At 37.4% G+C, this 27,074-nt stretch overlaps 1 protein-coding gene, 1 long non-coding RNA gene, 1 other non-coding gene and 1 pseudogene across 4 annotated transcripts in view; 1 reads left to right on the forward strand and 3 right to left on the reverse strand.

Annotated features, from left to right (window-relative positions):
• The window catches only part of LOC116271456, a 48,153-nt gene that overhangs the window by 12,783 nt on the left and 8,296 nt on the right, over window positions 1–27,074 (reverse strand). For both annotated transcript variants that reach the window (XR_004180032.1, XR_004180031.1), the window contains exon 2: window positions 21,990–22,098. This is a non-coding gene — a long non-coding RNA (uncharacterized LOC116271456). The remainder of the gene's footprint in view (window positions 1–21,989; window positions 22,099–27,074) is intronic.
• LOC101003716 lies at window positions 62–3,089 on the reverse strand (annotated as a pseudogene).
• LOC116271550 lies at window positions 1,274–1,376 on the reverse strand. Its single transcript, XR_004180175.1, has one exon. It is a non-coding gene; the product is annotated as a small nucleolar RNA U13 (small nucleolar RNA).
• Window positions 15,043–27,074, forward strand: part of RBBP8 (RB binding protein 8, endonuclease) — a 118,153-nt gene continuing 106,121 nt past the window's right edge. The window contains exon 1 of the mRNA XM_031658735.1: window positions 15,043–15,223. The gene's annotated coding sequence lies outside the window, so the exon portion shown is untranslated. The remainder of the gene's footprint in view (window positions 15,224–27,074) is intronic.

The following is a 27,074-nucleotide window of genomic DNA, read 5'->3' on the forward strand; positions in this document are numbered from 1 at the left end:
TGCTTGGGAGGCTGAGGTGGCAAAATGGAAAAGCCCAGGAGGTCGAGCTTACAGTGAGCCGTGATCATGCCATTGCACCCCTGTTAGAGCAAGACCTTGTCTCAAAAATAAAATAAAAAATAAAAAACAGAAACAAAACAAAAATAACAAGCACCACAGCTCAAGATACAGAGTCCTATACAGAAATCAAGTAAATTTCCCATCTAAGGGAAAAATGAAGAGACAACACAAGGAGAGGTTGGGCAGCCTGAGTCAGGGCTCCTGGCTGGAGACCTGCTTTGAGTAGATTTCTTGCAGGTTACTTCTTAAAAGCTGTGGAGTTTTTCTAGAACTCAGCAGCATGTGTGTTCAAAAGGCTATCGATGTTGAGTTCTACTAGTAGGCTGTGGATGGAGTGCAGGGTGTTCTTGACATCATACAGGGCAGACCACTTGTCCTTCAGGATGTGCAGACAGGTGTTACACTGGGCGTCAACGTTGAGATAGTGGCAGGGCGTGAGGAACTTAACCAACAGCATACTATATGGGTAGCCACTGGGGAACTCCAGGGAAACATTATATCTCAGGTCTTCTGTGCCAGCTGCTTGAGAGATAGTCCTAGTGATTTCAAAAGGTTGTCTGATACAGGTGAGGCATAAATCCCTTTGTTGCCAGAGATCACAACGGTCTTCAGCTCCTGCTGTATCCTGCCATACCCACTGCTGCGCTCCGCTCCTTTATGGGCAGCAATGCTGGTGGCAGCTGTGTTGCAGTTTTGGCAGGCCATCCAGGCAGCACCGGCGGCGAGACAGGAACTCAGAGAACATGACTGCAACTGCCTACTTTTTTTAAAATGGTAGATGAAAATGCTTAAGTGAACTAACCAGCTCCTAATTGTCTCATTTAACTGAAAACTGTTTCTAGTCAACAAGGATGGGCCCCATCAGCCTTACGGTATGAGAAAACCTGATCTCCGGCCAAAAGTGGATGTTCTGAAGTGGATACATAATCTAACCACTGTTAATCTGATTCTTCCTCCTGGAGATGTGGAATTGAGACCCAATTCTAATCAGCTAAGGCTGCTTGCTTAAACTAATTTGCTTCAGGGAGAACGTCCCCCCATAACATAAACACTGAAGCAAAAGTAACATGGGAACATAGGTACTATCTTAACAAAAACTACCAGTGCTATAGGCTGAATTACGTCCCTGCCCCCAAAATTCTTAAATTGAAGTCCTAGCCCTTAGTACCTCAGAATGTAACTGAATTTAGAGATAGGGTCATTTTTTAAACTTTTTCATGTCAGGTAATGTGCAGACTGGTATCAAGGTCTGAGGGAGGCACAACTCACACAATAACGTGAAAACACAATCATTACTTTATGAAACACAAAAGAACCTAGGTTCTTTAAAGAGGTAATTAAATTAAAGTGAAGTCATTAGGATGGGCCCTAATCCAACGTGACCAGTGTCCTTACTAAGATGTGGAAATGTGGACACAGACACATACAGGGGGAAGACAATGTGAAGGGGCAGGGAGATTATTTCCATCTACAAAGCGAGAAGAAGCCTGGAACAGATCCTTCCTTCCCTCAGAAAAAGACAACCCTGCTGATAACCTAATCTCAGACTTTTAACCTCTAGGACTGTGAGAAAATAAATTTGCTAGTTAGCCCCAGCCACTAACACAACCATAAAGGGACACATCCTTGTTTGAGATGCTTGGGATAGAATGTAAGACCCTGAAGGAATAGGTATCAGAAGCCACAGAAACAAAGCAGATGGTAAAACTACTCTGGATGGCACCAGAAAAAAACTGTTTTTTCTGTCTCCAGGAAAGAAGGAGAAAGAAGTCAGTAAGGAAGTTTGAAGTGTAGGGACTTTTTGGATGAAGGGCCAAAAGAATTTTCTCAGGAGTGTCTGAAAGTATCCCCAACGAGCAATCCTGATTATATTCCTATGATATAAACCCCCAAACCTTCAACAAAATCTATTACATATGGAAACAGAAACCCACAGCCAGAGGTGACCATGAGAACATCAACCTGGCATTCCTCCACCCCCTTATCTCACTGCTCTCTCATTCAGAAATTTGTAGAAATCTCACAGAAGTCACATGAGCCCCACCGGGTATGAAATATGGTTCATGACAATATTATCTAAATCTCAAAGCACTGGGATATTTTAGCTGACACTTGGAACTGCAAAGAAAGATGAAGTAGACTCGCAGATAGATGCAGAAATGAAAGACCAAGTGACCCTAGAGAGAGAGAATGAGAGTTATGAGGCTATTTTCTAGTTCTAATTCCTCATTTAGCCAGACTGACTCCCTGCTTTAGAAATACCCACATCCCTATATTCTTCTTGGGATAACTTTATAGCCTCAAAATAAATCCCCCTTTTTTGATGTTGGTTAAACTAGCTCATGTTAGTTTCATTTCTGATTAAAATAATTTTAACTAGGATTTATATAATATACATATGAAAGGACATCATAAATAAACAGCAAAACCAGACAGTTATTAGAAGTTTTAATCTGGGCTGCTATTCCAGGGGGGACATTTATACCACAACAATACAGTGAATAAAAGAACTGTCTCATTTTTCCAAACTAGTGTCACATAGAATACTTCACATACTGTCAATATTAGGTAGGGGTTAATAACTGTGCTATAAAAAAGAGTGTTTTGAGGTCAAATACATTTGGAAAATACTAATACAGAATAAATGACTTCTGAGCAGTTGGGAGAGACTTTTTTTAAGGGGAGTTGACTATAAGACCCTTTCTTCCCACTGAGTGGCAGAGAAGGTACATTATTGAAGGGGAACTTAAAGGTAATTACTTCAACAATAACAAGTTTATACTTGTTACAAAAGTAGCTAAAATAATATAATATCAATGTAAGGACAAAATCTAGTTCATCTCTAAAGCAGTATAATGTAATGGTTAAAACCCATGATTTCTAGAACTAGGCTGCCAATCTCTCTGTAACTATCTCCTCATCTCTAAATAATACTTACCTCAATGCTTTGTGAGAATTAAATGAGTTACTATATGTATTAGTCCGTTTTCATGCTGCTGATAAAGACATACCCAAGACTGAGCAATTTACAAAACAAGGAGGTTTATTGGACTTACAGTTCCATGAGGCTGGGGAGGCCTCACAATCACGGCAGAAAGTGAAATGCAAGGAGGAGCAAGTCACATCTTACATGGATGACCGCAGGTAAAGAGAGAGCTTGTTCAGGGAAACTCTCATTTTTTAAAACCATCGGATCTCATAAGACTCATTCACTATCACAAGAACAGTGCATGAAAGACTCGTACCCATAATTCAATCATTTGGGTGGGGACACAGCCAAACCATATCACTATATAAAAAGTACTTCAGCCAGGCACGGTGGCTCACACTTGTAATCCCAGCACTTTGGGAGGCTGAGGCAGACGGATTACTGGAGGAGTTCAAGACCAGCCTGGACAATATGATGAAACCCCTCTCTACTAAAAATGTAAAAGTTAGCCGGGTGTGGTGGTACATGCCTGTAGTCCCAGCTGCTCAGGTGGCCAAGGCACGAGAATCACTTGAACCTGGGAGGTGGAGGTTGCAGTGAGCCAAGATTGCACCATTGCGCTCCAGCCTGGGTGACAGAGTGAGACTCTGTCTCAAAAAAAATGTACTTCAAAGTGGCAAACTTCTGAAAATGCTAGTTATTATTATGAAGATGCCTCCCTAAAAATCTGTAATTTATCAACTTCTAAGACAGACTGAGAACTTTCCAGATTTTATATATCAGCTTAAAGAAAGTGACCCATTCAGGGCCAGGTGTGGTGGCTCACGCCTGTAATCCTGGCACTTTGGGAGGCCAAGGCAGGTGGATCATGAGGTCAAGAGTTCAAGACCAGCCTGGCCAAGATTGTGAAACCCCGTCTCTACTAAAAACACAAAAAGTTAGCCAGGCATGGTGGTAGGCACCTGTAATCCCAGCTACTCGGGAGGCTGAGGCAGGAGAATTGCTTGAATTTGGAGGGCAGAGGTTGCAGTGAGCCGAGATCATGCCACTGCCCCCCAACCTGGGCAACAGAGTGAGACTCTGTCTCAAAAAAAAAAAAAAAAATGAAAGTGACCCATTCAAAATGAACGAACTTGAGACACAGAAGAAGACTGGCCAGTGACACCACAGAAGGCCAAAAAGTCAAGAACTCTGATTAGAACCAGGAAAAAGGGTTTTAAAATATGCTGTTGCTGTTGAAGAGGCTGGTAGTTAACCTAGAGCCATGATTTCGCTATAGCTTTATAGTATTTCAATTTTTATGTATAATTATTTTTATTATGTTCTGATTCATGTCCCATTTAGATGGTATTAAGGGTATATACTGTACCTGGGGACAACCACCTATATTTGCATGACTGTCGTATCTCCAAGGTCATGTTAACAGGGCCTAAATAATTTCTCTAATTTAACGTTAATTTGCTTTTTTAAAAAAATGTGTTGTTTATTTTTAGTAGAGAAACATCTCTCTATGTTGTCCACTCTGCTCGCAAACTCCTGGCCTCAAACGATTCTCCAGACTCAGCTTTCGAAAGAGAAGGGATTACAAGCTAATATTAACTTACTTTAATCGTGTGTAGATGATCCTTTTCTTAATGGAGATAATGACTTCTACCTTGGTTTCAGACATTTTTTGACCACTATTATGCAATTTCTTTTTTAAATTTTGTTTTATTAATCTATTTTTAAATTTTAATTTATTTTTATTTGTATATATTCATGGAATACAAGTATGACTTTGCTAGGCTGATATATTGTATCATGTAATTTCTTAAACTAATAATTAATGCTTATCAGAATTATCTCAAATAGATCTTTACTCTTGGAGGTATTGTAAACTAGTATTAACAAAAATAAATCCTCTCAAATCTCAAAAATGATGTAATTATATACAAAAAGATAGCCAACTGGGCTTTTCTTCTTTTTTTTTTTTTTTTTTTTGAGATGGAGTCTTGCTCTGTCGCCCAGGCTGGAGTGCAGTGGCGGGATCTCGGCTCACTGCAAGCTCCGCCTCCCAGGTTCACACCATTCTCCTGCCTCAGCCTCCCAAGTAGCTGGGACTACAGGCACCCGCCACCACGCCTGGCTAATTTTTTGTATTTTTAGTAGAGACGGGGTTTCATGGAGTTAGCCAGGATGGTCTCGATCTCCTGACCTTGTGATTCGCCTGCCTCGGCCTCCCAAAGTGCTGGGATTACAGGCGTGAGCCACTGTGCCTGGCCTTCTTTGTCATTTTATTTTTCTTTTGTATTTCTGTTTTTTTGTTTGAGACGGAGTCTCGCTCTGTCACCCAGGCTGGAGTGCAGTGGCCGGATCTCAGCTCACTGCAAGCTCTGCCTCCCGGGTTCACGCCATTCTCCTGCCTCAGCCTCCCGAGTAGCTGGGACTACAGGCGCCTGCCACCTCACCCGGCTAAGTTTTTGTATTTTTAGTAGAGACGGGGTTTCACTGTGTTAGCCAGGATGGTCTCGATCTCCTGACCTTGTGATTCGCCTGCCTCGGCCTCCCAAAGTGCTGGGATTACAGGCGTGAGCCACTGTGCCTGGCCTTCTTTGTCATTTTAAATAGCAAAAGTAAAACTCAAAATAATTGGTAGAATATTTTAGATATTTCAAAAATATGGACCAGTATCATTGTGATCAGAAATTCTACTTCAAAATATAATTATTTTATAAAAATTGCGTTTATTTAAAACCATAAAAGTTATAGTTGTTATGTTACATTTGCTTACAATTTTCCTTGAGAATAAGGATTTTGTTACCTCACCCCCAAAATTATTTAATTACAATACTGAGATATGTAAGGGTCCATCAATTATTCTGATCTTATAAAAATTATTTAAAACACTTACAAATGTGAATGCAGAACACTATCTTTCACATAAAAGTTTCTTGAGAACTCTCCATATTTTACACAGAATTTTTCAGCTATATGTGACCTTATAAGCCAAACATTTCAACTCCCTCATTTTAAGCAAACTGAACATCACAATAACGATACACAAAGTGACAGAATAGAACCATAATACAGACCTTGAGCTCCAAAGTTCTTTAGATATTTATTCTGCATTTCATTAATGGCTTTATCTAGACTTGATTTTTTTTTTTTTTTTTAAGACGGAGTTTTGCTCTTGTTGCCCAGGCTGGAGTGCAATGGCGCTATCTTGACTCACTGCAACCTCTACCTCTGGGGTTCAAGCAATTCTCCTGCCTCAGCCTCCCTAGTAGCTGGGATTACAGGCATGCACCACCACGCCTGGCTAATTTTGTATTGTTAGTAGAGGCAGGGTTTCACCATGTTGATCAGGCTGGTCTTGAACTCCTGATCTCAGGTAATCTGCTGGCCTCGGCCTCCCAAAGTGCTGGAATTACAGGCCTGAGCCACCACGCCCAGCTGATTTTTTTTTTTCATTAGAAAAATTGCTTATATAAATCAGACTACAAACATGCTTTTTTTTTTTTTTTTTTTTTAAAGACAGTATGTCGCTCTGTTGCCCAGGCTGGAGTACAGTGGTGCAACACAGTTCTCTGCAGCCTTGACCTTCTGGGCTCAAGCAATCCTCCTCTTCAGCCTCCCAAGTAGCTGGGACCACAGGCACAGACAACTGCTCCCAGCTTCTTTATGTATTCTTGATATAAGCCTTTTATCTGATATATCATTTGCAAATATTTTCTCCCAGTCTATGGCTTATCCTTTCATTTCTTAATTATGAATTTTGAAGATCAGAAGTTCTTAACTTTGACAAAGTCAAATCTATGTATTTTGTTCTCTTTTGAATCATTCGTTTGGTGTCATATATAGTATTTGTATAACTCAAGGTTACAAAGTTTTTATTCTAAAAATTCCGAGGTTTTATATTTCATATTTAGAACCATGATCTAAGTTAACATTTGTATAATGTATGGATAGTTCTTTTTTTATGTAAATATCCAATTCTTCCAGCATTATTGTTGAAAAAACTCTTTCCTTTCTCCTGAATTGTCTTTTTACCTTTGTCAAAAATGAATTGGTCATATATGTGTGGATCTATTTCTGAACTCTCTATACATTCTTACTGAATTTTTATTGTCTATGCCAATACCATACCATTTTGATTACTGTGGCTTTATGATAAATCTTAAAATCATGTAGTGTAATAAGTGGTGTGCTGAAACTGGCTTGTACCCATTCACAAGAGTTGATCTTGTACATCTCTTCCATACCTTGTGTTCAGTGATGTCACATTAGTAGCTTGAAATCAGCCATGGTGTACTCACACCACAAAAGTATTTCCAGAGAGCTAGTTGTTAAACATCAGCACACCACTAGGTATAAATTCTCTAATTTATTCAAAGTTGTTCTGACTTGGCATTTCAACATAAATTTTTTTTTTTTTTTTTTTTTTTTTTTGAGACGGAGTCTCGCTCTGTCGCCCAGGCTGGAGTGCAGTGGCCGGATCTCAGCTCACTGCAAGCTCCGCCTCCCGGGTTTACGCCATTCTCCTGCCTCAGCCTCCCGAGTAGCTGGGACTACAGGCGCCCGCCACTTCGCCCGGCTATTTTTTTGTATTTTTTAGTAGAGACGGGGTTTCACCATGTTAGCCAGGATGGTCTCGATCTCCTGACCTTGTGATCCGCCCGTCTCGGCCTCCCAAAGTGCTGGGATTACAGGCTTGAGCCACCGTGCCCGGCCTCAACATAAATTTTAGAATCAACCTGTCAATTTATACAAAAATGCTAGGATGTTTACTAGGATTGCATAAAATTTATAGATCAATTTAGGAAGAAATTACATCTTTTTTTTTTTTCTTTACAGGGTCTCCCTCTGTTGCCCAGGCTGGAGTGCGGTGGCATGAACACAGCTCACTGCAGCCTTGACCCCCTGGGCTCAAGCGATCTCCCCACCTCAGCCTCCCAAAGTGCTGGAATTATAAGCATGAGCTACCATGCCCAGCCAAGAAATTACATCTTAAGAATAAAGAGTCCTCCAATCCATGAACGCTGTATCTCTCTCTATTTGAGTATTCTTTAATGTCCATCAGCAATATTTTATAGTTTTTAGTTACAGTTCTCACACATATTTTGAAAAATTTATACCAAAATATTTCAAAATTTTTGGTAGTACTCAATATACTATTGTAAATAGTATTGTTTTTCAGATTTTAATTTTAGGTTATTCATTGCTATTATTTATTACTGTTTTTATATATTGATCTTGTTTACTACAAGCTTGCTAAATTCAATTATTAGTTTTAGAATACTTTTTGTAGATGCTACAGAATTTTCTACACAGATACTCATGTACCTGAAAAAGACAGTTTTACTTCTTCCTTTCCAGTCTACATGGCCTTTTATTTTTTCTGGCCTTATTTGTGTCAGTCTTTCACTATCCCCATTAACCATGATGTCAGCAGTAGGTTCTTCATAGATGCCACTTGCCATAATGAGTGAATTCTCTTCCATTCCTAGTTTACAAATACCTTTTATCAGGAAAGTCTGTTAAATATTGTCCAAAAATTTTTTGCACCTATTGAAATAATCATTGGCTTCAATTTGCTAAAATTTTTAGAATTTTATAACTATTTCATAAGAAATATGAATCTATAAAATTCTTTTCTTGCAATGTCTTTGTTTAATTTTTGTATCAGAGTAATGCTGGCCTCATAAAATGAATTGGTAGTTATTTCCTCCTCTTTGATTTTCTGGAAAAGTTTGCATAAAATTGGTGTTTTTTCTTCCTGGAATGTTTGTAAGAATTCCAGTGGAACTATTTACCAGTGAAACTCTTGGCTTGGAATTCTTTATGGTTAGGTCTTTAACTACAAATTAAATTTATTTAATAAATAAAAGGCTATTTCTTCTTGGATTAGCTTTGATAGTTTGTGTGTCTCTCAAGTAATTGTGTCTATTTCATCTAAGTCAACTATACTGGCATAAAATTCATAATATTCCCTTCTTACACTTTTAATCTGTTGCATCTGTATTGATATCACTTCTTTCATTCCTAATACTGAAAATTTGTGTTTTCTCCCTCTACCCCTAATCCTATCCTGTTTCTTTTCCCCTCTGATCAGTGTGGCTAGAAGTTTATCAGTTGTATTGATTCAGTCAAAGAAGCAGCTTTTGGTTGTACTGATTTTTTCTGTCTCTGTCTTCCAGTTCATTGATTTCTACTCTACTTTTTATTATTTTCTTTCTCTTCTTTTTCTGGTTTCTTAAGGTGGAAGTTGAAGTCACTGATTTGAGATCTTTCTCTTTCCAACATAGACATTTAATGTCCATATTTTATTTAAAACACATTTAGTGTTATAAATTTCCTTGTAAGTACTGCTGTAGCAACATCCCACAATTTTAATATGTTGAATTTTCATTACCATCTAGCTCAAAATACTTTCCTATTTGATTTCATCACTGACCTATGAGTTTTTTAGGAGTGTGTTGTTTAGTTTACAAATATTTGGGGAATTCTCCACACATCATTCTGTTATTGATTTCTAACTTAATGCCATTGTCATCAGAAAACATACTTTGTATTAATTGAGTCTGTTTAAATTTGAGACTTGTTTTATGACCTAGAATATAGCCTAACTGGGGGAGGGGGGAGGGATTGCATTGGGAGTTATACCTGATGTAAATGACAAGTTGATGGGTGCTGACGAGTTGATGGGTGCAGCACACCAACATGGCACAAGTATACATATGTAACAAACCTGCACGTTATGCACATGTACCCTAGAACTTAAAGTATAATAATAATAAAAATTAAAATAAAATAAAATAAAATAAAAATAATGAAAAAAAAAAAGAATATAGCCTAACTGGGTCAATGTTCCATGTGCACTTGAAAAGAACATGTGTTTTGTTGTTTTACAGTGATCTACAAATGTCAAGTACATCTAGTAGCTTGATAGTGTTAAGCCTTCTATACTTTTACTGATTTTCTGTCTACTTACCCTATCAATTATTGAAAGAGGAGTATTGGAATCTCCAGACATAATTATGGCATCTAATTATAAATTTTTCCTATACTCCTTTCAGTTCTATCAGATTTTAATTCATGTGTTTTCCATTTATATCATTAGACACATGAATGCATACAATTACATGAGGTACCCTTGATGAATTCACCCTTTTATCATTTTGAAATGACCCTTTTTATCCTTAGTAATATACTCTGATCTAAAACCTATTTTGTCTGATAGTAATATAAGTATCTTTTGATTAGTGTTGGCATGGTATGTCTTTTTTGGTCCTTTTACCTTTAACCTATTTGGTTTTTTATGTCTAAAATATGTTTATTGCAGACAGCATACAGTTGGGTCTCACATTTTTAACCAATCTGGCAATCTTTGTGAAATCACTAAACTCTACCTGGGTTACTGACTTCCTTTCTACTATCATATTTTTACTTTCCAATATCTCTTTTTTGTTCTCAAAAGTTCTACTTTTGGATAGCCTTTCTGTTCTTGTTTTACATAATCAGTAACTTGTCTTATTTCTTTGAACATATTAATATAGTCAATTTAAAATACTATTCTATTCTCTGCATTGACTGTTTTTTATAAGTTCATTTTACCTGTTGGTTTCTTCTCCCCTCTTTTTCATGTTACATGCTCTCTAATCAGTCATTGATTTATGTTAGGGTGATGTTAACTGATAGACTTAACATTAGGATAGGATTTCTCAACTTTGGCCCTATTGACATTTTGAACTGAATAATTATTTTGGGGAACAGGAAGATGAGCTTCCCTGTGCACTGTAAGATGGTTAGCAGCATCCTTGGCCTCTATCCATGAGATGCCAGTAGCACACCTTTGTGTATATCTTTAGTTATTACAATCAAGTATCTCTCCAAATATTGCCAAATGTCCCCTGTGGGGGGAAATCAGTCCTAGTTTATAACCAATGCATTAGGGTGATCAGGGTCTTGAGAGTTTCTCTGAGAAATTCTCCAATTTCCTACTTTGTGAGTGAAGAATATGAACCTAGTTACTAGCATTTGGAAGCCAAGCAAATGAACAGACATGGGTATCTCACCAACCAATACACAGACTCTGACTTAATCTATCTGGTAGGCAGAATAATGGCCTCTCACAGACGTCCACACATCCTAATCCCAGGAACCTATGAGCATGTTAAGTTACATGGCAAAAGAGAATTCAGATAGCAGGTAGAATTAAGCTTGCTAAAAAACTGACCTTAACAAAGGGAGATTATCTTGGATTATTCAGTTGGATTTAAATGTGGAAGAAGACAGGAGAGTCAGGGACAAAATGATATGATGTGAAAAAGCCATTGCTGGCTTTGAAGAAGTAAGGGAGCCATGACCCAAGTAATGCAGGTAGCTGAAAGGAGCTGGAAAAGGCAAAAAAGCAAAATTTCTTTCTAGAGCCTCCATGAAGAAAGACAACTCTGCTGACACGTTAATTTTAACCCACCGAGACCCATTTTGGACTTCTCATCCCTGGAATTATAGGATGATAAATTTGTGTTTTTTTAAACCACTACATTTGGGGGTAATTTGTTATAGAACCAATAGGAAAATAATATAATCATTTGATTTCAGTATGGTGCTTTAGCATCCACTCTCAGCTCTGCTTAGTATTCCCAAATCTAGAACAAACCTGAGATAATCTCTTCTACCATTAATCAATCAAGTCCTACTTATCTCTGTCAAGGTCGAAGAATCCAGGCTTCCGGGTTAAGATGGGACCTATGGAGCAAACTGTTCCTTAAGCAGATTTTAACCAATCCTTCCATTCCAAGCCCACTCTACTCCCCAAGATTATTTAAGGGTACCTTGTACCTCCAAATCCTGAATTTTTCCAGCATTCTGCAGTAGAGACAGACTTGCTTTTATTATGGCAAGTAGTTAGACTTCCTCTCTATTCTGCTAAGTCACCACTCATTCTCATTCCTCCTTGCAAAAATACGTGGATGTCTCTTATCTGCTACCTCTCTCAATCTTTTTGATCATTAAGGGTTCATGCAGTTTTGGTTCTCTAGTGTCATTTTATTGGGATTTCAAGAACAACAGAAATAAACAAGTTCAACTGCTATGTTTAACTAGTTTTATTTTCAGCTGACATTTTATCAAGCCCTTACTGTGTATTAGATTTTCAGATAAATCTTTACATAAATTATTATTTGGATCTTGTAATAACTCTAAGAGATAGGTACTATTATTTTGCATCCCATTTTATAAATAAAACTGATGTTTGATTCAGGTGACAAAGCTAGGGTGGAACAGAACTGGGATGGAACCCACGTCTTTATAACTCAAAAGCCAATTGGCCTAGCCAATTACACAATCTTCTTAATTTTTCAATTAACAATTCACAGGTTTTACTCTAGATCAGGGGTCAGCAAACTATGGCTCACTAGCCAAATCTGGCCTGCCACTTGTTTTGTAAAGTTTTATCAGAACACATCCATACGAATCATGTGGAAAAAAGCACACTCAAACTCAAAGTACTTTTTCTATTCTCTCACTCAACAACAAACAATTAACACAGAAGACTTCTGCAACCAAATATGTAGAGATTTTCCCCTACCAACAAGCAAGCAATGAATTCTGCAGCAAATACCAGGCAGGTATCCTCCAATTTAGTTCTGACACTATCTACCTAGAAATCAAATTCCACAAGTTGAGGGCTCAGTACCAAAAGACTGCCCCCTACTTCTGATGCCAATTGCAAGTGCTGGGTTATTTTTACCTGTGCTTTTAACTGATTGGTTATAAATTGGGGATCCCAAGACCCTTTTCCTTGGGTTTGATTAATTTGCTAGAGCAACTCACAGAACTGAGGGGAACCATTTACATTTACCAGTTTACAGTAAAGGATATTGCCACAGGTACAGATGAAGAGAGTTATGGGGTAGGCACATGAGAAGGGGTGTTGCGCTTCCATGCCCTCTCCAATGCACCACCCTCCAGGAAGTTCCATGTGTTCAGCTATCGGAAAGCTATCGTGTCCTTTGGGTTTTCTTGGGACTTCGTTACATAGGCATGATTAAACCATTGGCCATTAGTGATCAATTTAACCCGCAGGTTGTGGCAAAGGGCTGAAAATCCTAAGCCCCTAATCCTGCCTTGGTCTTTCTGGTGACCAGCCCCCATCCTGAAGCTACCTAAGGGTTGCCAGCTATCAGACAACTCATTAGCATCCAAAGACATCACTTTGGAGAGTAAGGATTTTAGGAGTTGTCCACTAGGAAAAAAGGTCAAAGACCAAACACATATTTCACAATATCATACCCATTTAAATGACTATTGTCTATGCCTGTTTTTGTGCTACACTGTTACAACTGAATAGTTGAGACACAGACAGTCTAGCTGACAAACTCTATTAGTCTCTGATCCTTTAAGGAAAAATCCGCTGACCCTACTGTAGAAAATAACCTTATGACCAAGTTTTGAGTTCATGGTGTCCTCATATACTTAACACTTTTGTTACTGTTATCAAATCAAAGGCACTCTTTTTATTGTTCCTTTAACCTTTTGTTATCCTGCAGTTAGAAATCTTTGGCCATGGTTTAAAAAGAAAAGTCTCTAAACCCATCTCCCATGTGAAGTCTTCTACATACTTATAGTCATACTCACTCCCATTTCTGAGCTCCCATCTCAATTATTATAATTATAGTATTTAATGGAGTTTGATTCATATAGTCATTACTAGTTGTGATTCCTCTGAGATCTAGCAAGTGCTTGACTCTGATAAGCATTTATTAAGTACCTTCTAAGTGTCAGTCAGTGTTCTAAACACTAGAAATACAAAAATAAAAATGGCAACTTTTGGTTCATATGTATTCTTTTTAATTAAGAGGTATAAAAATAGAAAAGAAACTGAGCATGGAATATGTGCTATGGTCCCTGCAACAGTTGCATCAGAATCACTAGAAGTGCTTGGGCAACATTCCTATTGAATGCTGAAGCAGAATCTGTGGCGGTTAGACCCAGGAATCTGTGCTCTTAATCAACACTTCAGATGACTCTTAAGCACAAAAGTTTCAGAAACACTATGGCAGTAGACAGGAAATGATGCTTCTAAATGTGCAAGTATTATGAGAGAGTAAGCACAAATCTCACATGATCTCTCTTAATACAAACTAATTTCTGTCAAAATGTAATGTTTTGCTGCTCATTTCTTCTTTCCAAAAGTTTACTCGACATGCTTAATCGGGAACCTTGAAGTTGCTCTCATCTTTACTAATTTTACTCACACTGTGAACCCTGTACCTAGCACAGTTCTTGAAACATAGTTGATATAAATACTCTGTGTTGAACCGTTGAATATTCACAGCAAAACCTCTTTAAGTTGTCCCTAGTATGTAGAAGTAGGAGTTTTTCCAATTTTAGACTGGAATGGTATGAGGATCATTTGAGAACAAGGAAGATAACACACCCAGGCAAATGTTTGGTCAACCTATACCTTGTTTCTCTCCTTCTAGAAATACTTCCTTCTAGCTCTCAAGCCCACTACCCTGTGGGGAATATCAATCTCTCTCCTCAAGGCTAAGCTAGATTAAGCAAAGCCAAGCAGACTAGTGGAAAAGGTCAGGCATTATAGGATTCATCTTCATCATAGGTAATCTATTTCTAGAGGCTGTAGTCAGCAGAATGCCCCAGAATACATGTTTAAAAGGATTACCTACCTCTGAAGATAACAGACCACTTGCTTATATATGTCTACCATGAGAGTCTTATAACAATGGACTCTTGCTATACCTGACACAGATCTACCCCTCCCACTAGAACTCTGAATTATTTTGCTGGAGGCTACAACATTCTGAGTAGTTTGTTGGGAGTTCACGAGAGGTGGGGATAACTCACCCAGTACAAGCTTAGCAGAGCTGAGCCGCTGCAGCATGTTGGGCTAGCCTTTGATACAGACTGGTTGGACAGGTTCTGGATCTACGGAAGAACCAGTTTTACTGGCCTGTTGTGCCAACATATTCTGGTTTGATTCCATGTTCCACAGACGGTAGAAACCTGCCCAGCCAGTTAAATGAAAGGCATATTAGGTTATCCATTGCACACAGTATATAACTTAGATGCAGCAGAACTCTTCCACATAGCAGTAGTGTCTAGCAAACTAGTGTGGTCCAGAGGTGGTGTTCACTGATTTAATGTTTAAGTTCATAGCTTCAGGGAAAGTGAGCAGTGAAACAATTTCTGCTTTTCACCAAGAGCAGAGGTTTCTAAATAAATTGAAGGGTAAGTATATTTTTTAAATTTCTCAGTTTTCTATGCATTTTGGAAAGTTAAGAAATGATGTTTAAAAAGATAATCGATTTTTAACATAGTAATAGCTGCATTATACCTCTTCTGTAAAGCTAGATATTGCTTTATAACACTTGCATTATGTTCATTGATTTGTTTGCATAAAGGTTATTTGGTATATAATATTCTCTTACTATGCTTTTTTGTAAGTTGTGCATGGCTATAGTAATTTTAAAAGCTGGACTGAATAATTTTGCCAAATAAATTTCAAATATTAATGATTTACATTAAGCCATCTACTTCTTTTATAATGTAACTATTATGTTTTATAGGCTATTGCTATATGGTAACAATTTTATATGGTAAATCTAATTGTGGATAAATAATAATTGCCTTTTTAAGGCCAAAAAAAGTATTGGCCTGCTGGTGATCCTAAGTACATGCATTAGAACAATTCACAGTAAAAATTGAGGAGTGTGAAAAACAAAGATTGTGGAATCTGGTAACTGATTAACTATTGGAGCTCAAAAGCACTTGCTGAGCTGAATAGAAAGGAATGAAGACAGGTTTTGTCATGCCTATTAGGTCTGAAAAACTTTTTAGGTTAAAGAATACTTGGATCTTCCTTCCATTTATATTAAAAATCTTCCTTTTATCTCTCTCTTTACTTAATCCAATTACTTTATTTTAGTAGTTTGTATCATGTAAAATGAAAGTTACCAATCCCTTTAGATTTATGTTGGCATACCATCCTACCCCTCTATTTACTGATATTAGATTGAATCGAAGCACATGTCTTCTGGGGCATTTAATTTAACATAACAGCTGACATACGATTTTATCTGGGAATTTAAAAAATTTTTTTAACGTATTTATACTGAATGCTTTCCTGTCATCTTAATAGGACTTTGCTTTGAACTGAGCAAGGCTGATGCATCCTTTTCATTGTCCCTAGGGTTCCCACTTTGTCATTATGTTCAAACTCAAAGGCTATAATATTATTTTCTAACTCAAAGGCTGTAACATTAGTTTCCTTAGAATGTGACAGAATAAAAGTGTAAATAAACATTCAGATGAGATTTCATTTTTTGCAGGGAAAACCCTTGGATGCTTCATAGTCCTACTTCTAGGCAGTTCTGCATAGAATTTCTGGTAATCCAGGTAAACTGCTGAAAAGCTATGTAATGTTGTATCTGCAAAAGCAATGTGCTGATTCAGCAAACCAATATTAATTTTATTCAGCACAAATTGTATTTTGACAAGTTTTTGGTAATATGGATCAAAACTTTCAATTGGCTGAATTTTTCTGAATTTACTACATGAAACCTAGTTTTCAGGTAATATATATACCAATAGAGCACATTGTTAGTATTTCTGGTGAATATATTGTATGTGGTAATTTAAAAAATTTAAACCACACTGTGTTTAAAACATAGGGCTTACTGTTTAAAGATAAATTTAATTTGGGATTCTAATTTATTTATTGAGCATCATTTATGTTTATAGTTTTGAAGAAAGCTATTTAGGAACTAGATATACATTTTATATAAAATCCATGGGTAAAATTTCAAGCTTAACTCTGTATTTTGGAAGAGGATTGCACAGTTTTCATTTAATGGAATTTTCATTTTCAAATGTAGGTAAGTCCTATTAAATATTACTTTTATATATTTTCCATAAATTGAGTCATTTAAAATATTGATACATTGTGATAATTTTGTTAAAACCCAGGACATATAAATTTGTCAATCAAATTAGGAGTGTGTATTTTATACAGACCAACATATCTCAGCGCCTAGTCAAAAAGTGTTCCACTCATTTAAAATTTTTTTACTCTTTTAGTCGAGGATGCATTTCTTCTTATTTCCAGTCACACAATTTCATATAACTCTTTTTGTCAACAATGCTAGCTTTCTTAACAACTGCAACTTCTTTCCCTTCTGAATATCTTCATGTGTTTTCCACTAAAAGCACTTAGAATTATGACATTTCTTACCTAAGAGGGACATTTAAAGAATAACCAATGAATCTAACACCTCATTTCTGAGTTAAGAAATGAAAAGCTCCAAAATATAGCTAAATCACTATTATATAATCTAAGGGTCGATTCGGAGCCAGAACATCCAGGTTTCCTGACTACCAGCAAGACCAGTAATTTTTTCACTACCCTACATTGACTCTTCTGAATACTACATGAAATCTAATCTAAAAAGGTAAAATTATGTTGTATAGTGTGTTAATGAATCTTTGGTGAACTAAGAAATCATTGGTTTTTGTATTTTAATCTGTATCATTATTGCCCCAAGCATTTTTAGGACAATGGCTAAATATATATGGGATTACCATTGATAATGAACGTGACTACCACTTCAAATCCTAATCTCTTAATGCCATCATATAATTTTGTTTCAAACTGATGAAGGCCTCACATTCTTTCATACTTGCCCACCTTGTGGATCCTACTCTCATTTTCTGACTTAATATTGCTTTAAGCTGTCTCTACTGTCTATTTTCTTAGTATGCATGTATTTTTGTATTATTTTAGTCATTCTTATATGCTTATAATCTAGGATTTGTCTAAGTTAATATAGTATTCCTAAAGTTTGGTTAGAACTGACAGGAAAATTACGTTATGAAGACAGAAATTGCAGGACTTAAAAGCCCATCTTAGAGGTGATAGAAGCCGTTATTTAAGGGGTAAGCTTTGCACACAAGTGCTCAAAAAATGTTTTAAACATTTTTAATTTGAGGAATTCCTAGGAAATGTGATTACAGAAAGTTGGAGAACCAAAGGCCCAAAATTTCAATTCTGATTCCTGGTACTAAATGTTAATTCTACTAATTACCTTATCTTTTCACAGGTAAAATCCTACCTGGGAAATGCTTCTAAATTTGGTCATTTTAGTTCAGTCCAAGTGGACTCAGAAAAATAATCACTTTCATTTGTTTCTTAACTTTACAAGAGAAAAGGCAGTATACTGAAAAGCATGTGAGCTTTTGAGCCAAATTGACATGGATCTGAATAACTCCGCTACAAATTATGTTCCCCTTGGAAATTATTTAACTCTCTGAGTTAGCTTTTCTCCACCTAGTTAAGGAAGTTAAGAAACTAATACCATTCTTTCAGAGTTGTTGGAAGAATTAAATGAGATGTCATGTAAAACACTTCACGTAGTTCCTAAGAACACAGCAGGTGCTCAGCAAATGTCAGTATCTTTCTTATCCCTTTTATAGACTATATAATACATTTCAACAAATAGCTTCGGTATTTGCCAAAGTATTTCAGTATTTTCTTTCAGTAAGAGAAGTCAACTTTAACTTAGAATATGCACGTTTTTGTCAGAAAGATAGAAATAAAATCAGCAATCTTGGAAGGCATTAAGATATAATGTTGGGGCTGGGCACAGTGGCTCACACCTGTAATTCCAGCACTTTGGGAGGCTGAGGCAGCCAGTCACAAGGTCAGGAGTTCGAGACAAGCCTGGCCAATATGATGAAATCCCGTCTCTACTAAAAAATACAAAAATTAGCCAGCATGGTTGCGCGTGCCTGTAGTCCCAGCTATTCAGGAGACTGAGGCAGAAGAATCGCTTGAACCCGGAGGTAGAGGTTGCAGTGTGCCAAGATCATGCCACTGCACTCTAGCCTGGTCAACAGAGCAAGACTCCGTCTCAAAAAAAAAAAAAAAGATACAATGTTGGAAAATATTTTAACCTTCTTAAATTTAAAAAATCAGAAACCCATACAATCCAATCCAATTAAAGATTCACTTCAAAGAAGTCTTTGTTAAAAGTATTGTGAGAGCAGTACATCAAGATGATTAAAAGCCTTAAATACTTTTTAAAAATTCAATTTCAATCATCTGCACTAATGGAATAAAGTGTGACATGGATAATTCAAATTAGAATGCAGTCATGCATCAAGTAACAACAGGGATACATTCTGAGAAATTAGATGATTTCATTGTTGTGTGAACATTATAAAGTCTACTGACAAAACCTCAATGGCAGAGCCTACTACACACCTAGGCTATATGGTATGTCTTATTGCTTCCAGGTTATAAACCTGTACAGCATGCTGTACTGAATACTGTAAGCAACTGTAACATAAGAAGTATTTGTGTATCTAAACATATACTGACATAGAAAAGGTACAGTAAAAATATGTGGTAGTATAATCTTATAGGACCACTGTAGCATTTGTATTCCATTGCTGATCAAAACATTGCTATTCAGTGCATGGCTGTACCTTACTTGTGCCTTGTGAATTTTCCAACGACTGGTTTTATCTATTATCTAACATGACATCAAATTAATTGGCCGAGAATTTCTTTTCTTTCTTTTCTTTTTTTTTTTTGACAGGGTCTCGCCCTGTCACCCAGGTTTAGCTTCCTATGTAGCTGGGACCACAGGCACATGCCGCTACACCTGGATTTTTAAAAAACAATTTTGTAGAGATGTGGTCTCCCTACGTTGCCCAGGCTGATCTTGAACTCCTAGCCTCAAGCAATCTTCCCACCTCAGCCTAAGATTTCTATATGCTCTAAGGATTGTGCTTTTTCTACTACCAAGTAAATTATTCTTTCAGGATTCTGGAATATGTTTTCTCCTACAAAAAAAAATCCCTTCTGAATTAAATGTATTATAGGCTAATATTAAATTATATTGCATTATTTTGATAGCAAGTAATGATGAGCAGAGTGAGTCCAAAATGTATAGAGCACAAGAAGATAGAAGAGGATTTAACATTTTCTAAAGATAATATTAAATTAGCCTCAGACTAATTGATTAGGGAATGAAGCTGATGAGCAAAGATCACAAAGGAGGAGCTTTTTGTGAAATGTACTAGTCAGAAGGGAGTTCAGAATACCACGACAAACATTCTGAGAGTTTGCTTAACTAAAAAGAGGTCAATTGATACATCTTCCAATGAATGAATAAAGAGCAAAAAATTGGTTAAGAGTTAACATTAGAACCAACTAATAATCCATTTATAACACAACTGATCTTATTGAGCTCTTGTAATCAACTTAAATTTCCTGAAAGATGTTTACTCGCTTTACAAAAAGCTTTCTGCTGATGCTATAATTTCAATTTAAGTCCATGCTAAAAGAATCTTGTTTTTTGCTTAAATTGTAAACACTGTATGTAGATGGTGTGCAGAAAGACAAAAGTATCATTTCACTAATTTAGCCCACGAATTAATCACATATTTTTTTTTCTTTTTTTTTTTTTTTTTTTTTGAGACGGAGTCTTGCTCTGTAGCCCGGGCTGGAGTGCAGTGGCCGGATCTCTGCTCACTGCAAGCTCCGCCTCCCGGGTTTACGCCATTCTCCTGCCTCAGCCTCCGGAGTAGCTGGGACTACAGGCGCCCGCCACCTCGCCCGGCTAGTTTTTTGTATTTTTAGTAGAGACGGGGTTTCACCGTGTTAGCCAGGATGGTCTCGATCTCCTGACCTCGTGATCCGCCCGTCTCGGCCTCCCAAAGTGCTGGGATTACAGGCTTGAGCCACCGCGCCCGGCCTTTTTTTTCTTTTTTTGAGAGAGAGACTCTCGCTCTGTCGCCCAGGCTGGAGTAAAGTGGTATGATTTTGGCTCACCGCAACCTCCGCCTACCAAGTTCAAGTGATTCTCCTGCCTCAGACTCTCAAGTATCTGGTATTACAGGCACATGCCCCCACATCTGGTGAATTTTTGTATTTTTAATATAGATGGGGTTTCACCATGTGGCCAGGTTGATCTCGAACTCCTGATCTTAGGTGATCCACCGTCCTCGGCCTCCAAAAGTGCTGGGATTACAAGTGTGAGCCACCATGCCCAGCCTAATTAATTATATATTCTTATTAAAAGTATTTTATTAGATACGTAAGCAAGTTAGCCTATGTGAGTAGTCATTAAAATTAGTATTTAATGTGCATTTACTTTTAAATGTTTACAGTAGATACTACTACAAACAATTGCAAAGAAGGCAGAAAAACAACAAAAAATTTAAATTTTTTACAATGTTCTGGTAGGGAATGGTGGCTCAAACCTATAATCCCAGCACTTTGAGAGGCTACAGTAGGGGGATTGCTCGAGCCCAGGAGTTCAAGACCAGCCTGGGAAACAAAGTGAGACCCCTGTCTCTACAAAAAATAAAAAATAAAAAATTACCTGGGCACAGTGGTACAGGCTCGTGGCCCTAGCTACAAAGGACACTGAAGCAAAAGGATTACTTGATCCCAAGAGATCGAGGCTGCAGTGAGCTGTGTTCACACTACTATATTCCAGTCTGGGCAACTGAGTGAAATGCTGTCTCAATAAATACATAAATGATTTTATACAAATAGCGAATTTGAATAACTCAAGACTAACAACTGAACTGTCTATAAATCCAAAACTGGGAAATATAGTACATAACAGTTCATTGTGTTAAAGACATACAGCCTTAAGAACAACCAGAAACTATTATCTTAGAAGTTATGTACCACTGACAAAGTGAAAATGTAACTTGAGTGACAAATTTTTAGTTTCAAAGTTATATCTTAAATCTATTCCCTTGAAAGTTCTTTGCCTATCATATCTATAATGATTTAGATTAGGAGTGAGAAACACTTCCAACATGAAAATATTTTAAATCTAATGAATTTCTCAATGACTCTTGAAACATTAAGAAATATAAGATTGATTATAACTTTATGTAGCTAATAATACCCAGGAGAATTACTACTGTAATAACCTAGCAATGTTCTCAAAGCGTAGTCCATGACCATCTGACTCACCTGGAGGATGCCTATTAAAAATGCAGGTCGATAACTCCATTCCAAACATATCACATTAGAATCTCTGGTTGGTAGATCCTAGGAGAGCAGCAAGAAAAGATTTTTCTGCCTGCAAGAGAGAATGAGCAAGTGAGTGAGTCTTTTCAAATCTAACCCCTTAACATTATCAGAAAAATAACCTCAAATGCACATGTTCAACCAATCTTGGGTCATTAACATTCTTACAAATGACTGATACAATTAATGACTGTCCCACCCATGCATGCAAATTTTTAAAAGTTAAAACTTCCATTAATAATTCAAAAATAGTGAAATAGAAATCTCAAGTTTCCCCTTTTAGTGTAGGTTCTCCATGGAAAGTAAGAGCCTGAGACCTCTGGCTTATGTGCAGGTTCTTTATTTGGGAAAGCACCCAGACACAGGAGTAAGGGACTAGTGAAAGGAAGGAAGGAAGGCCAATACAAAAGTTTATCCTTGAGTTCATCCACCACTATAAGCAAACAGGGCTCAAGCCCAGTATCTTCTTAGGAGCCATCAAACTACCCCAGAATAGCCTGTCAGAAGACACAAGAGAAGAGCACTTATCCACAACTTCTGACTTCCATCAGTTAAGAGTTGCTGCATGGGTTGCTAATTTCTTACACTTTCAAATTGCATACTTGTTTCTACTGGCTTCAGAGAAGCTCCTAGGGTGAGGGACTGTCAAGTTTCACCTGCATGAATCTGGTTGCCACTGAAATACTTGGAGCAAGCAGGGCCCAAGACGTGCCCAACATATCATGTTATAGGACAAATATAGTCAAACTGCTTTTTCTTTAGTTTTATAATTCTAATACAAAATACAATTAAATTAGATGTTCTGAGAAATGAGTACAGCAATTTCAAATGGAGAGGAAGGAACTTTTAGCCTATTTTTGTCTGATGTATTTGATCCATTCCCACAAAACCTGAGATGCACTGAAACTTGACCTTCTGTGAGAAAGGTATTTTCTAATAAACTTCAATTTATTTCCTGAATTTGGTTGCCAATTTTTAAAGGACCAAACAGCAGCAAAATGAACAGTTAGTATGTACTCTGTAAATACTCTTATGTCCAGCATTGATCCAAAGACTTCATTGTTTAAGTTTTTACATTGGAAAAGTTATAGTAAAAACAGATTGACTACATTGGACCCTCAAGTAACATTTTTCATTACAGTGAAACACACAATTTTGAATAGTACAAGTTTGTCTTGGACTGGGTCCAAGAGGGTCTAGTTACAAGAAGTAATTCATTATAACCTATAATGTGATCCTGAGGCTTGGCTCTGAAAAACACATTATATGAAGGCTCTAGTCAAGCAGATTAAAAATTTTAAAACTGAACAGTTAATCATGTACTTTAATTAAGTAAATATCATATTTGTTTGTATAATATGTAAACTTAGTTCAGAGAAAGTGAAGGAGAAACAGGTGCAAAGAAAAAAGAAATCTGACTAAAAGCACATCATCTTTTCGTTTAACTTGAATTTCTGTTAGAATAATTAAAGGTGAGTTTAAAAAAAAACACTATCTCCTTGGAAGTTGGGGTAAAGTAGCTAATGAATTGAATAAAGATGAAATAGGAAAACTGAAGAGTGCACAGCAAATACAAAAAAGTGGAGATACACACTGCTGAAAAAAGCCCAATAATAACATATATTATTTTATTATTAATAATAATTGTGAGAGAGGGTCTCACTCTGTCACCCAGGCTAGAGTGCGGTGGCAAGATCTCAGCTCACTGCAACCTCCATCTCCCAAGCTGGAACAATCCTCCCACCTCAGCCTATGGAGTAGCCCGGACTACAGGCGCACATCACCATGCCCAGCTAATTTTTATGTATTTTCTGTAGCAATGGGGTTTCCTCATGTTGTCCAGTCTGGTCTCAAACTTCTGGGCTCAAGCAATCCACCTGCCTTGACCTCCCACAGTGCTGGGATTACAGGCATAAGCCGCCGCGCTTGGCCAAAAAATAATTTCTTATAACCACTAATTCTGAAATAAAGGAATAGATTAGTTTCTCCTTTCTATATCATTTTGCCATTGGGTTAGATGATATTTTAAATCCCTTGGAATATAATAAAATAACAACAACCATATAATAATACTATCTAACTTACCTGAATTCAATTATGTAAATCAAAATAATACATGTAAAAGCATTTAACAATATAGTGGAATCCTTTCTATAATTATGAATCTTTCACAATTTGCCTAGCAATTCAATAGTTTCCCTATAACTACACAACTTTAGCCATTGAAGAGATCTGATTAGCTGTAGCTCTTTTTTTTTTTTTTTTTTTTTGAGACAAAGTCTCGCTCTGTCGCCCAGGCTGGAGTGCAGTGGTGTGATCTTGGCTCACTGCAAGCTCTGCCTCCCGGGTTCATGCCATTCTCCTGCCTCAGCCTCCCGAGAAGATGGGATTACAGGCGCCCGCCACCACGCCCGGCTAATGTTTTTTGTATTTTTAGTAGAGACAGGGTTTCACCGTGTTAGCCAGGATGGTCTTGATCTCCTGACCTCGTGATCCTCCCGCCTTGGCCTCCCAAAGTGCTGGGATTACAGACGTGAGCCACAGCGCCCGGCCAGCTGTAGCTCTTAAATCTATCTACTGTTAACAACAGTTTCTTACATTGTTACAGTTTCTTACATTTCTCTCTCATTTAATCCTATCAACAATCCTGTAAAACACTCAAGGTACATATTATTACCTTCATTTCATTGATCAATAACCAAAGTACAGAGAAATTAAATTATTTGCTCAACAAGATTAGAATTAAAAATTAGAATTCATTCAGCAAATTAGATGGTGCAGCTGATGCCTTCCCAATATCAACGTATACAAATACATTACTATATACTTGCAATTATAGAACTCAACAATGATTCCCCACAATATAGCCTTTGCACATGCCTTCTGCCTGGAAAGCCTTCTGCCATTCTTCTCCCAATAGGCAAGCTGCTTCAAACTTCTCTTAATTCTTCTTTAAGAAATTTCAAATATATTATTCCATTCTTAAAACAACCCCTTTGGGCACAGTATTAATATCCTCTTTCAGTGAGGGAAATAAGACTTGTCTAGGAAACATGCAGATAATCAGAGATAGGGTCAGAATTTAATCTCTCGTCCTATCTTCCAGCTCAGGACTCTTTCCATAGCACAAGAAGGCTGGGAATATGGCTATATGCCAGCATTGATTGTAGAACATGATCAAAATTTTTTGGAACACTTCCTACTCTGTCCCTTCTGAGATTACAACATAATTTAAGACCCTTCAATCTACTTGATTTTAAATTTAGTACATGAAACAACTCACAACCAGGGCTGGGAAAGCCAGTATAACCATTTTTCTAATTCTATTAGAAGTCAATTTATATTCATTTCTCAAATGTACGTATCTGCTGTAAGGCAAGTAAAAAAAGCACGTGTACCAAAAATGCTAAGAAATAAATTAAATAGTCTAAAAAATGAAGTGAGATGATCATAATAGGTGTTTCACTCCAATCCTAACTGAGGAAGCCCAGTTTATTTTCAACTCTGAGGCTAATTAAATCATGATCAAATTGTAAATACTTTTAGTTACCTCCTACAGTGTAAAGCATTTTTGTTGTTGTTGTTGTTGTTCGTTTGTTTGTTTTATTGAGACGGAGTCTCACTCATCAGGCTGGACTGCTGGACTGCAGTGGCACAAACTTGGTTCACTGCAACCTCCGCCTTCCCGATTCAAGAAATTCTCCTGCCTCAGCCTCCTGAGTAGCTGGGACTACAGGTGTGCACCACCACGCCTGGCTAATTTTTGCGTTTTTAGTAGAGACGGGGTTTCACCATGTTGACCAGGATGGTCTTGATCTCTTGACCTCATGATCTGCCTGCTTTGGCCTCCCAAAGTGCTGGGATTACAGGCATGGGCCACTGCCCCCGGCCAAAGTTTTTTGAAGTAAAAAGAAAAATGTACTTGCTCTGTCACCCAGGTTGGAGTGCAGTGCATGGCTCACTGCAGCCTCATCTTCCTAGGCTCAAGAGATCTTCTCGCTTCAGCCTCCTGAGTAGCTGGGACCACAGGCATACACACCATACCTAGCTAATTTGTTTTTATTTTTTATAGAAACCAAGTCTCACTATGTTGCCCAAGCTGGTCTCAAACTTCTGGGCTCAAGTGATCCTCCTGCCTTGGCCTCCCAAAATGCTGGGATTACAGGCATGAGCCACTGCACCAGGCTCTGACCATATGGTTTACAGTCATCCAAATCAGGACGTTTTTAAAAGTAAAAGGGAGCTCTATTAATAATTAAGCTAGAGCAATAGGAATTAACCAGGACTGTCACTGGTAAGCTAGGGCATATGCTCACCTCACATAAGAGATGTACTACAATTGAGAAAAGGAAGGAGACTTTTTTTTTTTTTTTTTTTGAGACAGAGTCCCACTCTGTCACCCAGACTAGAGTGTGAGCAAGTTCGACCTCCTGGGCTGCAACTTCAACCTCCTGGGCTCAAGCAATCCTCCCATCTCAGCCTCCCAAGTACTGAGGCTACACACAACACTGAACCCAGCTAGACTTATCTTTATTTTTATTTTCTTGTAGAGACAGGGTCTTGTTATGTTGCCCAGGTTGGTCTCAAGCAATCCTCCCACCTAGACTTCCCAAAGTGCTGGGATTGTGGGCACGAGCTGCTGCACTTGGCCGGAAGCCTATCTATTTCAACGTTAGTATCCTAAATAGTCCACAAAAACAAACTGTCACCAAGAGTATGAGTTGAATGAAAACACAATTTCACTGTACATTTTTAATATTTCTGATTATAACTTACATAAAACTGAAAACATTTCTAGCTAAAACTCAGGATCTCCTCTAAGAACAACTTTGAACATAAAACATTTTTAAATTTTTTATTTTACCTTTGGAAAAGTAGCTATCAAAGCTTCCTTAAACTTAGACTAACATGGATTAGGAAAAACAAAAAGCCAATATTTGTAAGTCTATTTTTCTCAAGCATAATTAGAATAAAGACCAAAAAAAGAGACAGTGCTTAAAGATATATCTGTAATCTGTGAAGCATATA

Source organism: Papio anubis, chromosome 19 (assembly GCF_008728515.1).
Source record: "Papio anubis isolate 15944 chromosome 19, Panubis1.0, whole genome shotgun sequence".
Taxonomy (NCBI): Eukaryota; Metazoa; Chordata; class Mammalia; order Primates; family Cercopithecidae; genus Papio; species Papio anubis.